Genomic DNA, 16,731 nt, shown 5'->3' on the forward strand with positions numbered 1-16,731 from the left:
CACTGTCGGAACGCCACCTCTGCAACCATCACTCTAGTGACCCCTTCTCCGGCGTCAGTGACCGCATGACACCCGCAACTATCAACCTTTGACTCCCCGCCACTAGTGATTCTGAAGGTCTTGCGGGGGTGCCATAGACGGTGCCACCTCGCCTTTTTGTCTAGGAAAATCAGTTGATGTCATTGATGTTTAGCAAAAGTATAATTTCATTGTCATGATGTTTATGTTAAGGGGCCCCGGGTTTTAGTTTTGCCCCGGGCCCATAAAATCTTAGGACCGGCGCTGAATATGCATGTCGGCCTGGTGTTCTACCACCCTTTAGGAAACCGGGTACCATCTAACTAATTTCTCTTCTAGGAACTATCCTATGACTGTGCAAGAATTGTTCAATTTCAGACACTCCATCCTTAGTGTTACGGTTTAGAGACTATATGTAGTTCTGAAGAATCGATGATCTTGCATTAGAAGCCATTCCACCCTTTCCCCGCTCAAGTTAGTCTTGTTCTTGCATATTGCACTTTGCTTAACTAGATCCTATAATGGGGTTGAGATGAGTTTGTGCTGGAGGAGGAACATGTGACAACCAGTGATATTGACTCCGGTCATGGTGTGAAGGCACATGACAATGAAGTTTAGAAGAGCAAAAGATTGGAATGAGCTAAGACAATGTGGGCAAATAGAGGTAGCATAAGGATTTGAAGAAGAAGCAGCAGCACGAGAGAAAGAAGCAAACAACAGCAGCAGGAGAGAAAGAAGCAATAGCAACAACAACAGAATAGGAAGAAGAAGCAGTCGAGGATGGACTCCCCCCTATCGATGAACTTTCCCCTATTGAGCCATATGACTGTTAATTTGTACCGTTATTTGTTAGTATCTAGGATGAACTGTCATTTTGGCATGCGCCGGTATCTCAGGATCGACTTTGTAAGAAGGCTATCTCACCATCTTGTATTGTTCGGCCCTATACTTCTTCGGGTGTTGCTTTATTTATAAAGCGGGGCGAAAGCCTGTTTCAAGGAGGATGAACTGCCATTTAATTACAAGTATGTTTAATTCATACTGCATATGCATGTGGTGTGATGTTCTAATGCCGTGTGTAATATGTGGTAAGGTCACCAACAATGAGAGAGCTGACTAAATCACACGCAGTGCACAACCAAACGGCATGTTTTACATGTTCAGAACCTTAAACCCACCAACCAAACGCCAGTCATTAAACTGCAGAGTGGTGCAATGCACACAACCAAACTATGTGCGAAACATGGTTTTGGACGCTCATGTCCCAACGCGACCACAAATGACAGATGCAAAAATCCATTCAAGTAACCAAACAGGCACTATGTGTTTACCGTCGAAATAGAAAGTATACATGTTGTGACCGGATTCGCTGACTTAACCACAGCAAGTCCCCGTTGCCTTTGTCACAGGAATCGTAGGCTGACTCCCTCCCCAGACCTACCCAACCAATCACTCTTTGTTGCCAACGGGCAAGTCGACAGATAGCCATACCAAAGGCGAAACGGCAGCGCAGCAACCCCCGACCCCCGCGTCCCTCTCTGAGGCGACACGGGGGGGAACCCTATCCGCCCCGCCGCCGGCGCCCCCTTCCCCGCCTCCCTCCCTCGCTGCTGTCGTGGTCCGCTGCGGGGCAAAGCCCTGACAGTGCCGACGGCGGCGGGGTGAAAGTGCTAGTTATCGACTAGAGGGGGGTGAATAGGCGATTTTTATGAAAGTCTTCAAAACATGAGAGTTTCGAAGACAAACAATAGAAATGAACGTATTGATATGCAGCGGAAGGTAGACTACACTAAGCAAGCCATAGTCAAGTATTCAATGAAGTGAAAGCACGAAGACTAATAGCAGCTAGGTAGTAAAGATCAGGATGGAAGATAGTATGAAGCCAAACAACAATAGTAGTCACACAGTGAAGTCAAACAGGTAGTGCAAACAGGCAATGACTTCACGAAGACAAACTATAAGTAAAGAGAGGGAGGGGATAGAACCAGACACTTGGTGAGGACAAAGATTTGTTGGACCAATTCCAGTTGCTGTGACAACTGTATGTCTGGTTAGGGAGGCTGAGATTCAACTCAGAAGACCGTGTCTTCACAATATTCCCCTTGAGCTAAGGACACCCAGTCCTCGCCCAGTCACTCTGGTAAGTCTTCAAGGTAGACTTCCAAACCTTCACAGACTTCGTTCACCGGTGATCCACAATGACTCTTGGATGCTCAGAACGCGGCGCCTAACCGGCTGGAGGATTCACAGTCCTCAAGTGTAACAAGTCTTCAGGTCACGCGGACAGAAAGACTTCAGTGATGCCTAACACTCTTTGGCTCTGGGTGTTTGGGCTTTGTCCTCGCAAGGATTTCTCTCTCTCAAAGGCTCTGGAGGTGGCTTGCTCTCAAACGACAAAAGCCGTGCACTAACTCTGAGCAGCCACCAATTTATGGTGTAGGGGTGGGCTATTTATAGCCACTAGGAAACCCGACCTGATTTTTCTGAAATGACCCTGGGTCACTAAGGAACTGACATGTGTTCCAACGGTCAGATTTCAAACACACGCGGCAGCTTGACTTGGGCTACAAGTAAAGCTAACTCATCTAGCTCTGGATAAGATTCGTTCTCATTGTCTTCGCTCGAAGGCATAGGATTTGGTTGAGCATCACTTCAGTCACTCTGACTTTGTTCACTGAGACCCCACTTAACAGTGCGGTGGTTCCTATGACTCAACAAAGAAGAAAAGGAAACAACGAAACAACTAAGTCTTCGCGCTCCATAGTCTTCACACGATGCCTTCTCTAGTCATAGTCTTCAATGTGAATATCTTCACATACCACCATTGTCTTCAATGTCTTCATACATTTTTAGAGGTCATCACCGGTAGGTAAACCGAATCAATGAGGGACTACTACCTGTGTTATCCTGCAATTCTCACAAACACATTAGGTCCTCAACCAGGTTTGTCGTCAATACTCCAAAACCAACTAGGGGTGGCACTAGATGCACTTACAATCTCCCCCTTTTTGGTGATTGATGACAAACTGGTTGAAGTTTTCAACGGGAATAAAAATATGTGAAATTGTAAAGTATAAAGGTATTGTCTTCATAGGTAGCAAAAGGCTCCCCCTGAAGATGTGCGTATAAGTAATTTGCTTTTGGAATGCAAATGCACATGGCAGGTTGTACTTATGGAGATCCTCTTCAACTTATGAAGACAATTCATCATGCATGATTTGATATAACGAAGATAATGACATGCATAATGAAAAATGGACGTCTGCAATATGACTTAGTGCGGGATTTATATCGCACATGCGGAATTTATCATCGCATCACAGAATAGCAGAAAACGTAGCAGACGACCATCAAGTTTAAGTGTTACAACTCAAAGAACCAAATGTATCAAAAGCGAGAGTTGTAAACACTAGGCAAAATATAAAGCAACCGCCCATATGGACCCGCTTGAAGACTATCAACTCATATGCTTCTCCCCCTTTTGTCAGTAAGGACCAAAAAGGTTTGAAGACATAGAGCCGCTACTCGTTCCCAGAAGGAGTAGGTGAAGCTGCAGGGTCGTCGTTGGGGTTTGGCGGTGCAGAAGAACTTGGTGCAGTGTCGACACGCGCTGAGGTTGGAGGTGGTGAAGTAGCATCATCTTGGTCATCAATGACTTTGGCATTCACAGTTGCAGATGAGGAGGAATAGTCAGAGTCTTCAAGAGAGGGAGTGCGACGCAAGACAACATTCCTTGGAGGAGTGGAGTCAAACTTGAATCTTTCAGCGAAGCCATCGTCTTGAAGATCTACTTCAGCACTCAGCAATGTCAAACTCTTCCATGACGTCCGACAGGTTTCATGAGTGACAAAGGCATTCTTGGTGGCAAGGTTGTGAATGCGATTGACATCCACCAAGAGGCTTTGCATCTCTCGCTTCAGCCAGTAGTGATGCTTATCCTGTTTCTGATGAAGGGCGACGAGAAGCTCTCGGTCATTGAGGACACGAGATCGCTTTCAAGGCCTTTGCGCAATTGTGCTCTCAGTGGCTTCAGTATTGGCACGATGAGGGCCACGTGTATTGCCAGGCAAAGGATAAACACGAGTGACTGCCTGGACTCCTGCAATGGGCTGTGTGAAGCTTTGGTGATCAGCATTGTGAAGATAAATGGGCTCCTTGGCAGGCTCTGGGTATATGGCTTCAACTGACATATCAACCTCTGGCAAAAAGATCAGATGGTTGCGAGCAGAAGGGTGATATTTGACGGCAGAGTGAAGCTTGATAAGACGCATAACCCATGGAGCGTAGAACTTCAAACCAAAGAGATCAGAGCCTGATGCAGCCAATTGCCTAATAAAGAAGTCTTGAGCATTGAATCTGATGCCATTGAAGATATAAAAGATCAAAGTCTTCATCGCTCCTTCAAGCTTTGCTGCAGAAGAATGTCCCTTGATGGGCCATAGAGTTTGCCTAATGATATGATAGATTGTTCAGGGCAGATACTCTAGGTCTTCAACGAAGAACTCTCTTGGGTATTCAGCGTTGCGTGGCAGAGGCTTCATCATGCTTAGCATTTGGCTCATGTTGGGCTCGGGCTTCTGAAAAATGCTCTCCAATGCATTGCGGTGAAGCTGACAACCAGGCTCGAAGAGTTCACCTGGAGTGGGCAGGCCAGTTAGCTCAATGATATCAAAAGCTTTGGCTTCATGATGGACATTGTCTGTCATCCACTCAAGGACCCAAGTCTTCGGATCCCTGTTGTAGCCGCAAATGTGGAGGGTAGCATAAAATTGTAGCAGAAGCTCTTCATTCCAATGCTCCTTATCAGTCACAAAGTTCAGAAGATCAGCATCACGGAAGCAGTCAAGGGCTTCTTCAAGGCAGGGCAGTCCAGCAATGGCTTCACAGTCTAGACGCATATGTGGGAAGATGCGCCCTTGATCATAGAGAACACAGGAATAGTAGATGCGCTGCAGATAGCTCCAGAACCGATCAGAAGAAATCCTTGGCTTGGAATAGGGGTTCTTGGCACTATCAAAGAAAGTGTTGTGCGCAATGAAGCCATTTGCATTGAACGACCCTAGTGAAGTTGCAGTACCTGGAAACCTTGGCAGTCTTGGCTTAGGCTTCTGGACCTGAGGCCTGTGCTCGACATGATAGTCGAATTGTGGACCAGCAGCAGGTGGAGGAACCAGAATGGGTCATCTGACAGTAACCAACTGACCATGATCAAATGCTTGCTCGATGGTGTGTGACCTTGGAGGCGGTACAGGAGCAGTGGCAGTGGTGGTGGTAGTGACTTCAGGCTGCAGATTTGCATCAGGTGCAGCATTGACTTCAGGTGCAATCACTTTGGGCACCACATTAACTTCAGGCGCCACATTAGCGTCAGCCATGACAACGTCATTGGCTTCGGTGTTGGTGTTGGTGGTCGCCTCAATGTTATCAACCTCCACTCGAGTAGTTGGAGGGTCGGTCACGTTCTCCTCGAGAAGAACTTCAGGGTTGGTTGGGGGTGTAGCAACACGTTCTTCTTCATCTCTTGGCTCTTCTTGTTCATCGGCTGATGCAGCCGGAATATCTTCAGCAGCTTTGGCTTCAAACTCGGAGATGTTCACAGTTGGAGAGGCTTCAGGAAATACTTGGCGTGATACTGATTGGTGCTCTTCTCCTTCTGGAACGCTTGACAGAGTGACTTGTGGCCTTGGTCCTTTACGAAGCCCGCGGAACGCTGGTGACGCTTGTGGAGATGGAGTAGGTTGGGCCACAAAGTCATCATCTTCAAGCACCGGAGTGGTGACTCGAGTTGGGGGAGTAGCTGGTGTTTCTGCTTGACGGGGGGAGTCTTGAGGGTGATCAGCCCATGAATCATCCTGAGCGATTGGCGTCAATGGACAACCAATGCTGATGAGTTCGCTGTTCGTGAGAACAGGCGATGATACCACATTGTGCTCGATCTGAGGAAGGACTTCATCATCTTCTATATTGTCTTGGTGACCAATGTCTTCAGCTGCGGCAGGGTTGACAGCTGGAATGTCTTCAGCTTCAGGAGCCTCTGGGGAAGCAGGCTCATGAACTATTAAATGACGCTCTTGTTGTGCAGATGCAGGACGGGCAACAGAAATTGGCTCGACGACAAGGGGCTCTGTGGGAGCATCCCGATCTTTCTTCTTGGTTTTACGCTTCTTGGTAGGTGGAGAATCGTCAGTGGTGTTCTTGGTCTTGCGCTTTCTGGCTTTGGCTTCAGCTGCCCTAGTTTTATGAAGCTCTAAAGCCACTATGGGGACCTTAGGCTTCACGCCTGTCATACTAGCGGGGAAGACAATGCAAGGTTCTTCCCGCCTGGATGTATCAGCTTGGTCCACAACAGGCTTCTTCTGCTTGGTAGACATCTTGGGGTCGATGCCAGGACACCCAAGTGCCTTGCGCTTCTCAGCTTCATTGTAAGCTTGAACACACTTTGCAGCCAGATGCTTCATTCGCTCTCAAGAGCCTTTGGCTTTGTCACATTTCTTGTGAAACGCCTCCTTGAGCTCATGCAGCATTGTCCTGAAGTTTTGGACGTCTGTCACACTGAGCTTGGCCATATGCTTCTTGAACTGAGCCTTTTCATAGTCGATCTTGTGCTTCAGTTCAACAATTTTCTGAGCTAGAGCCAGCTCAGGAGCAATGGCTCCATGGAAGGAGACGCTGAGGCCAATGGGGAGTTGCAGATCATCAAAGCTGAGATTGGGGGTGTCAAACCACTCATCAATGAAATTGTTCAACACATCCACGTCAAAGAGAGGCAAATCATTGAAGATTTCCGCCTCTTGCTTGCTCTTTATCAGCAGTTCAAGAGCATCATCAGCAAGATCGTCGTCACTCGACAGATCAATGGCATCGTTCTCATTTCTTAGAACAGCAGCAGGGGTCAGTGCTTGACCAGTGGTGTGCATGGGCTTTTTCTTCATCTTCTCAGACTTGGAGATGCGTGAGAGATCTTCAGACTGCACACTTGGTGCAGGAGGAGCAGTGGCCAGAGGCTTCGCTCGCGAAGCTTTTGGTGCAGTGGAAGGCTTCGAAGCCTTGGGTTTCTTCCGCTTCTTAGGCTTCGGTGGTGCAGGCGCTTCGTCAGAATCAGCGTCATCTGCAGAGTGATCCACGGCTGTCCCTTGAACCATGATGTGAGTGATGAGCCCCTCGAGGTTGTAGAAGGGCCCAACAATATTGGGTTCAGCGTTGCGTGTGCCATCGGCACGAGGAGCAGAGGGACCGGGGTTGAAGTCTAATCCCCGTGACTTCTTGTTCTCTTTTGCCGAGTTCTTGGCAAACTGAAAGTTGCGCTTGAACAGATTGTCGTCACGACACCATAGCAGCGAAGATGGGTCGGCATCAGCAGGTTGTGGTCCACGGACCATGCAAGGGTAGAAGCCTTGATCAATGGCTTCAGTTCTGGACCTGGGTGGAAGATTTTTGTACAAGATGTCTCCCCGGGGTCGCTTGATGGCATTCTTTTCAGCATATTCCTGGGTCACGAACCTGTACTTGTACCATTGTTCTGCCCAATATCTTCGAATCCATTGGATTCGAGTTTTGCGCTGATTGTAATCCTCCTCCGGATCTATCTTGTATAGCTCATAGAGATCAGGTGGCAAATCTCTTGATGTTCCCCCACGGTGTTGTCTGCCTCCCTTCCTTACTGACTTATCTGTGGCCATGTAGTTCAGACTGAATGGCTTCAACACTGTCAAAGGCTTCCGTCTGCTGGTCAGACAGGAACTGGCTTCGGGAGAGTTGATATGATGCTGTAAGAATTCTGCAAATGAATGCAGACTATGAGAACCAAGGGATTCTCCCATGGACATGTACCTGTGACAGCATTAGAGATGCGAGGGAAGGGGAAGAGGTCATATGCATTCTCAGAAGATTTTGAAGATAAATGAGTTTAGAAGACATTGACCTCATAGCGCGAAGACATTCACTTATATGTTGAGAGTTGGTTCCAGATTTGTACGAATCCAAGAATAGGTACAAGTGAGGAATCTAACTACGTGTGAAGCATAAGTGAATATACTAGGCATCATATGAGATGCAAAACAGGATAGATCCAAATTTGTGGAGGCAGAAACCATTTTTGGTAGGAAGATTGAATCTATCGGATCAAAAAGACAGTAAAAAGAGAGTTTTAATTTACCACACGATGAACTGCTAGACGGAGTAGAAGAAGAGGCCGAGCAGCTCGATCTTCCGTGCCCTAACTTGGTGACGGAGGACACCTACGGCGGCGGCGGAGAAGACGATGTCCGCGGCCGGCGTGAGGACGGCGTCGGTGAGGTCGCGGCAGCTAAACGCTTCATCGACGGCGTCGTCGAGAGCTAGCAGTGGCGCTAGGGTTTGTCGAGGTGGAGAGGTGGAAGAAGGATTTTTGAGCGCGATGGGAGGTGCATTTATAGGGAGAGGGACGGCACAACGCAATTACGCAGGTGCCCCTGGCAGTTCACATCTGAGGACACGTGGAGAACATGCAACACATTGGGAGTTGTTCCATGTTCCCACGCACGCCTGGACTATCGGGTGGTCATTCCGGCTTCTCCGGGATTCAGGCAATAAGAATTGAGCATTTAAAACAGATTTAACGTTTGTCTCTGTATCTTCTGCTGACAAGGACGCAGAGAAGACATTCGACGGTTTTCAACAGAATGCATATGATTTGGATAGATAGAGTTTGAGGTTGAAGCATAGAGAGGTTAGGGTCCGATCACATTCACTTAGTTCAAAAGATTCAAATGAGAAGACATAGCTATAAGTGAATGATGTAGAGGACAGGACACTAATATATATATCAGAATAAGACCAAATCAACATTGTGAAGATAAACATGAAGTCATGGTAATATTGAAGACAAACTAAATGCGAAGACTTAGCAAATGTAACGCCATGAGAAAAACACTTCAAAAGAAGAATTTGGTGGTGGCGTTACCCACCGTATAGGAAGTATTAGACCCAGCCACGGCGCACAATTATCGTGGCACTCCGAAGTCAAATTCCGCATTAATGTATTCACACCCAGAGTGTAAGTCTTCATTGATTGAAGACATACATTACTTCGTGTGTTGCACATCAAAGTCATCAACATGCATAAGTGTTAGGATGTGTGCCTGATCACAGGACATTCGAGGATTCCAAGATATTTAGCTCACACCGCAACTTGCAAAACCTTTTCTCATCCAAGGGCTTTGTGAAGATATCTGCCAATTGCTCTTCAGTGTTGACGTGTATGATATCAATATCTTCCTTCATGACATGATCTCTGAGAAAGTGATGACGAATTTCAATGTGCTTTATCTTCGAGTGCTGAACTAGGTTGTTGGCAATCTTGATGGCGCTTTCGCTGTCGCAGTAGAGTGGTACTTGTTTCAGATGGATGCCATAGTCCTTGAGTGTTTGCTTCATCCATAGAAGCTGAGCGCAGCAAGATCCAGCAGCAATGTATTCAGATTCAGCAGTGGAGAGTGATACACAGTTCTGCTTCTTTGAAGACCAACAGACAAGTGATCGTCCCAGAAAGTGACATGTGCCTAATGTAGACTTGTGATCCACCTTGTCACCAGCATAATCAGCATCCGAGAATCCAACTAGATCAAACTCTGAGCCCTTTGGATACCATAATCCTAATGTTGGGGTGTAAGCCAAATATCGAAGAATTTGCTTCACAACTAAGTGATGCGATTCCTTTGGTGCCGCTTGGAATCGAGCACACATGCAAATACTAAGCATGATATCTGGCCTAGATGCACATAAATAAATTAAAGAACCAATCATGGGGCGGTATACCTTTTGATCGAAATCTTTACCATTGGCGTCAGGACCCAGATGACTCTTGGTTGGCATTGGCGTCGTGTAACCTTTACAGTCTTGCATTCCAAACTTCTTCAGGCAATCTTTGAGATATTTCTCTTGAGATATGAAGATGACATTGCTTTGTTGACGAATTTGAAGACCAAGGAAGAACTTCAGCTCACCCATCATGGACATCTGATATTAATCTTGCATCATGTGTCCAAACTCATCACTGTAATTCTGGTTGGTGCAGCCGAAGATAATGTCATCCACATATATTTGGCACACAAATAGTTCACCATCATATGTCTTCGTGAAGAGTGTAGGATCCAGGGAACCAGGTTTGAAGCCTTTGCTCTTCAGGAAGTCTTTGAGTGTGTCATACCAAGCGCGAGGGGCTTGTTTGAGGCCATACAGTGCCTTGTTAAGCTTGTATACCATGTCAGGATGTTTTGGATCTTCAAAGCCAGGAGGTTGTGCAACATACACTTCTTCAATATTGCCGTTGAGAAATGCACTCTTTACATCCATTTGATACAGAAGGATGTTGTGATGATTTGCATAGGCTATCAGTATGCGAATGGCTTCCAGCCTCGCCACAGGAGCAAATGTTTCATCGAAGTCAATCCCTTCAACTTGAGTGTATCCTTGAGCAACAAGACGGGCCTTGTTTCTGACGACTTGGCCATGCTCATCTTGCTTGTTGCGATATATCCATTTTGTGCCTATTATGTTGTGCTTGCGAGGGTCAGGACGCTTGACAAGTTCCCAGACATTGTTTAGCTTGAACTGTTGAAGCTCTTCTTGCATAGCTTGAATCCATTCAGGTTCCATGAAGGCTTCAGCAACTTTCTTGGGTTCAGATATTGAGACAAATGCAAAGTGCCCACAGAAATTTGCTAGCTGTGTTGCTCTTGAACGAGTGAGTGGACCAGGTGCATTGATGCTATCAATTATCTTCTCAATCTGTACTTCATTTGCAACACAAGGATGAACTGGACGAAGATTTTGCTCTTGCTGATCATTGTCATCGTTAGAAGGATTGTCTTCGGGCTGAGTATTGTCTTCAGGTTGATTAGGTGCAGAAATGATAAGTTCCTCTTCAGGTTGTGCTTCAGACGGTATGATTTCTCCAGTTCCCATTAGCTTGATGGATTCACTAGGTGGAACTTCATCTAGCACATTTGGCAGGTGCTCTCTTTGCGAGCCGTTAGTCTCATCGAACCGCACATCCACAGTTTCAACCACTTTATAGTGAAAGAGGTTGAAGACTCTGTAGGAGTGAGAATCCTTTCCGTAACCAAGCATAAAACCTTCATGTGCTTTCGGTGCAAATTTTGAAGTGTGATGTGGATCCTTGATCCAGCACCTAGCACCAAATACTCTGAAGTAACTGACATTTGGCTTCTTACAAGTGAGGAGTTCATAGGATGTCTTCTCCAGAAGCTTGTGAAGATAAACACGGTTGATGGCATGGCATGCAGTATCAATAGCTTCAGGCCAGAACTTTCTTGGAGTTTTGTATTCATCGAGCATCGTCCGTGCCATCTCAATGAGTGTTCTGTTCTTGCGCTCCACGATGCCATTCTGCTGAGGCGTGTACGGAGCTGAGAACTCATGAGTGATGCCCAATGTATCCAGGTAAAGGTCGAGGCCGGTGTTCTTGAACTCTGTGCCGTTTTCACTCCTGATATGCTTGATCTTGACGCCATAGTTGTTCAGGGCACGGTTGGCGAAGTGTCTGAAGACATCCCGCACTTCAGTCTTGTAGAGAATTATATGCACCCACGTATATCTTGAATAATCATCAACAATGACGAAGCCATAGAGACAAGCAGTAGTAGTGAGAGTAGAGTAGTGAGTAGGGCCAAATAAGTCCATGTGTAGCAGCTCGAAGGGTTGAGATGTCGTCATGATTGTCTTCGAGGGATGCTTGGCCCTTGTCATCTTTCCAGCTTCGCAGGCACCGCACAGATGATCTTTCTTGAACTTGACGCCCTCGATGCCTATGACGTGCTTCTTCTTTGCGAGAGTGTGCAAGTTCCTCATGCCGGCATGCCCTAGCCTTCGATGCTAGAGCCAGCACTCTGAAGCTTTTGCTAGAAGACATACGGCAAGCTGTAGACCTACTGAGAAATCTACCATGTACATATCATCTTTCCGATACCCTTCAAAGACTAGAGACTTGTCAGATTCCATTAGTACAAGGCAACGATATTTTCCAAATATCACAATCATGTTCAAGTCACAAAGCGTTGAGACAGACATTAAGTTGAAACCAAGGGATTCAACAAGCATCACTTTATCCACGTGCTGATCCTTTGAGATTGCAACTCTACCTAGAACCAATACCTTGCTTTTACCAGTGTCAGCAAATGTGATGTGACTTTTGTCAGATGGACGTAAGGTTGAGTCCATGAGAAGACTTCGATCACCAGTCATATGATTAGTGCATCCGCTATCCATAATCCATTCTGAAGCATGAGGTTTCATACCCTACATTACAGTTAGGGGGATAGGCCTCACCAAGAGTATTGTGAAGCATAAACATTTGACGCACAAGAGGATTATCAAAGCTCAGATCAAGATTAGGACTGATAGGATGATTGGCAAGCGATTCAGGAACAAAATACATAGTGAGACCATTTGGGCATTTGATCTTGCGCCCTATAAGATGTTTTAGGTCCCCAGCATTAGCATCAGACGCCTTTGATTTCCGGCTAGAGACCTTTCCCTGCAAAAGAAAGTTAATTCTTCTTAACCACCCACATCTTCAGGGGTGGCTTAGAAGCAATGAGTTTAAGTGCAGCATCTAAGAACTTCGGCTTTGAAGCCCTAGCAAATAGCCTTGCAGGAGGTGAATAGTACTCATATGAATAAGTAGAAAAGTTCTTAGTTTTATGAACATAGCGGTTTGAAGAAACACGCTCATATTCATAAGTCTGAGTATGATTTCCCTGCAAAACATTGGCGTTAGGGTGACTCAGGTGAGTCCTCTGTCTGTATGAAGCCTTTGGGTCATATGAAGTCTTTGGTCTGGGATTTGTCTTCTTCCTAGGCGGTGTCATGATGACATTCACAGGAATATTCTCAAGACAACTTTTGGGAACCCAGATCTTCTTCATAGGTGGTCCATTCCTGCAGTTAGTACTAATATACCTGGCAAACACTTCACCATTCTGATTCTTAAACAGTTTATAGTTTGCATCAAAGGATTCATCAATGATAATAGGGTTAGCACAAGTGAAGCCAGATAAGGTGGATGGATCCACTGAAGGCCCCTTTGCAGCAACCCATGTGATTTTGGGGTACTGCTCAGGCTTCCAGTAGGAGCCATCAACATTCATTTTCCTCTCGAACCCAACACCCTCTTTCCTAGGGTTTCGGTTCAGAATCTGCTTTTTGAGGACATCGCACAGTGTCTGATGCCCTTTGAGACTTTTGTACATCCCTGTTTCAAGCAATGTCTTCAACCTAGCATTTTCATCAGCAATGGTAGTGGTATCCTCAGCAAAGGGGTTAGTTACCACATCAACAGTTGAAGATATTGCAACAGTAGCAGCAGTAGAACATTCAGCAACAGAAGTAGCGTTATCACGCTCAAGGCATTTTAGACATGGTGGTTCAAATCCTTCCTGAGCGGGACTGATCTGTTGAGCGCGAAGTGACTCATTCTCTTTTTGAAGATCTTCATGAGCCGCTCTCAATTTCTCAAGCTCTTGATTCCTTTGAAGATAATCATAGGAAAGCTTTTCATGAGTAGTTGAGAGCGTTTCATGACGACTTTCAAGTTCCTGGTACTTAACATGAAGATTTTTTATATCTTCAATTGAGGACTGAGAACGGGTCATTTCCGCGTCCAACAGGTCATCGCTTTTGTCTAACAGTTTTTGAGTATGTTCCATAGCTTTCTGTTGTTCAGTTGCAATTTTAGCAAGTGTTTTGTAGCTGGGTTTGGATTCACAATCAGAGTCATCTTCACTTGATGTTTGAAAGTAAGCATCGCGTGATTTTACCTTGGCACCATGTTCCATGAAGCAGTAGGTGGGAGCAGAGTTGTCCTTGTCATTAGCATCAGCGTTGGTGACGGGGCCATTGTCTTCAGTGTTGAAGATGGACTTGGCAACGTAGGCTGTAGCTAGAGCCAGACTTGCAACGCCAGGGTCGGGCTCCTCCTCAGACTCCACCTCCCCCTCCTCAGAAGCAGACTCCTCCTCTGAATCCATCTCCTTGCCAGCAAAAGCACGAGCCTTGCCAGATGAGCTCTTCTTATGTGATGAAGACTTGGACGAAGACTTGGAAGAAGACATTGAGGATTTCTTCTTCATCTTGTCATCAGAATCATATTCCTTGCTCTTCTTCTTGTTGTTGTTCTCATTGTCCCACTGTGGACACTCAGAGATGTAGTGTCCAGGTTTCTTGCACTTGTGACATGTTCTCTTGTAATCATGAGTGGAAGCTTCATCATTTCTTGAGCTGGATCGTGAAGACTTTCTGAAGCCCTTCTTCTTAGTGAACTTCTGGAACTTCTTCACAAGCATAGCAAGTTCCTTTCCAATGTCTTCAGGATCACCAGAACTGCAGTCAGATTCTTCTTCAGATGAGGAAACAGCTTTTGCCTTCAAAGCGCGAGTTCGGCCATAGTTGGGACCATAGATATCTCTTTTCTCAGATAGCTGAAACTCATGTGTGTTGAGCCTCTCAAGTATGTCAGACGGATCGAGTGTCTTGAAGTCAGGGCGTTCTTGTATCATCAGGGCAAGGGTGTCGAACGAGCTATCAAGTGATCTCAGTAGTGTCTTGACGATTTCATGCTTGGTGATCTCAGTGTCGCCGAGAGCATGAAGCTCATTTGTGATGTCAGTGAGGCGATCAAACGTGAGCTGGACATTCTCATTGTCGTTTCTCTTGAAGCGGTTGCGAAGAACACTGATCCTTTGATCTCTCTGGGTTGAGACGCCTTCGTTGACCTTGGAGAGCCAGTCCCAGACTAGCTTCGACGTTTCCAGAGCACTCACACGGCCATACTGCCCTTTGGTCAGATGACCACAGATGATGTTCTTGGCAGTAGAATCCAGTTGAATGAACTTCTTGACATCAGCAGGGGTGGCACCTTCACCAGTCTTGGGAACACCATTCTTGACGACATACCAGAGGTCGACATCAATGGCTTCAAGATGCATGCACATCTTATTCTTCCAGTAGGGATATTCAGTTCCATCGAAGACGGGGCACGCAACGGAGACTTTGATTATCCCTGCAGTCGACATAGCTAAAACTCTAGGTGGTTAAACCGAATCACACAGAACAAGGGAGTACCTTGCTCTGATACCAATTGAAAGTGCTAGTTATCGACTAGAGGGGGGTGAATAGGCGATTTTTATGAAAGTCTTCAAAACATGAGAGTTTCAAAGACAAACAATAGAAATGAACCTATTGATATGCAGCGAAAGGTAGACTACACTAAGCAAGCCATAGTCAAGTATTCAATGAAGTGAAAGCACGAAGACTAATAGCAGCTAGGTAGTAAAGATCAGGATGGAAGATAGTATGAAGCCAAACAACAATAGTAGTCACACAGTGAAGTCAAACAGGTAGTGCAAACAGGCAATGACTTCACGAAGACAAACTGTAAGTAAAGAGAGGGAGAGAATAGAACTAGACACTTGGTGAGGACAAGGATTTGTTGAACCAGTTCCAGTTGTTGTGACAACTATACGTCTGGTTAGGGAGGCTGAGATTCAACTCAGAAGACCGTGTCTTCACTTTATTCCCCTTGAGCTAAGGACACCCAGTCCTCGCCCAATCACTCTGGTAAGTCTTCAAGGTAGACTTCCAAACCTTCACATACTTCGTTCACCGGCTATCCACAATGACTCTTGGATGCTCTAAACGCGACGCCTAACCGGCTGGAGGATTCACAGTCCTCAAGTGTAACAAGTCTTCAGGTCACGCGGACAGAAAGACTTTAGTGATGCCTAACACTCTTTGGCTCTGGGTGTTTGGGCTTTGTCCTCGCAAGGATTTCTCTCTCTCAAAGGCTCCGGAGGTGGGTTGCTCTCAAACGACAAAAGCCGTGCACTAAATCTGAGCAGCCACCAATTTATGGTGTAGGGGGTGGGCTATTTATAGCCACTAGGCAACCCGACCTGATTTGTCCAAAATGACCCTGGGTTACTAAGGAACTGACACGTGTTCCAATGGTCAGATTTCAAACACACGCGTCAGCTTGACTTGGGCTACAAGTAAAGCTGACTCATCCAGCTCTGGATAAGATTCGCTCTCATTGTCTTCGCTCGAAGACATAGGATTTGGTTGAGCATCACTTCAGTCACTCTGACTTTGTTCACTGAGACCCCACTTAATAGTGCGGTGGTTCTTATGACTCAACAAAGAAGAAAAGGAAACAACGAAACAACTAAGTCTCCGCGCTCCATAGTCTTCACGCGATGTCTTCTCTAGTCATAGTCTTCAATGTGAATATCTTCACATACCACCATTGTCTTTAATGTCTTCATACATTTTTAGGGGTCATCACCGGTAGGTAAACCGAATCAATGAGGGACTACTACCTGTGTTATTCTGCAATTCTCACAAACACATTAGTCCCTCAACCAGGTTTGTCGTCAATACTCCAAAACCAACTAGGGGTGGCACTAGATGCACTTACACGGGGCATCTCCCCGGCGCAGCTCCCCTCCCTTCCCCAACGATGGCTCGGATCTGGCCGCTGGTGCCTTGGCGACGTGGCGCGGCGGAGGCACGGTGGCGTCCCTGCTCGGCGCCAGAGGTGGTGGGGCGCCTGCTGCCGGTGGTGCTGCCTCGACGGCTGGTGCAGCCCGGGACCTGGGATCCACCTTGGCTGGATCTGGGCGGCGGGGTTCGGGGCTGTGACCTCTATTAGGCGTGGCG

The sequence above is a fragment of the Triticum aestivum genome, chromosome 4D, assembly GCF_018294505.1.
Source record: "Triticum aestivum cultivar Chinese Spring chromosome 4D, IWGSC CS RefSeq v2.1, whole genome shotgun sequence".
In the NCBI taxonomy this organism is placed as follows: domain Eukaryota; kingdom Viridiplantae; phylum Streptophyta; class Magnoliopsida; order Poales; family Poaceae; genus Triticum; species Triticum aestivum.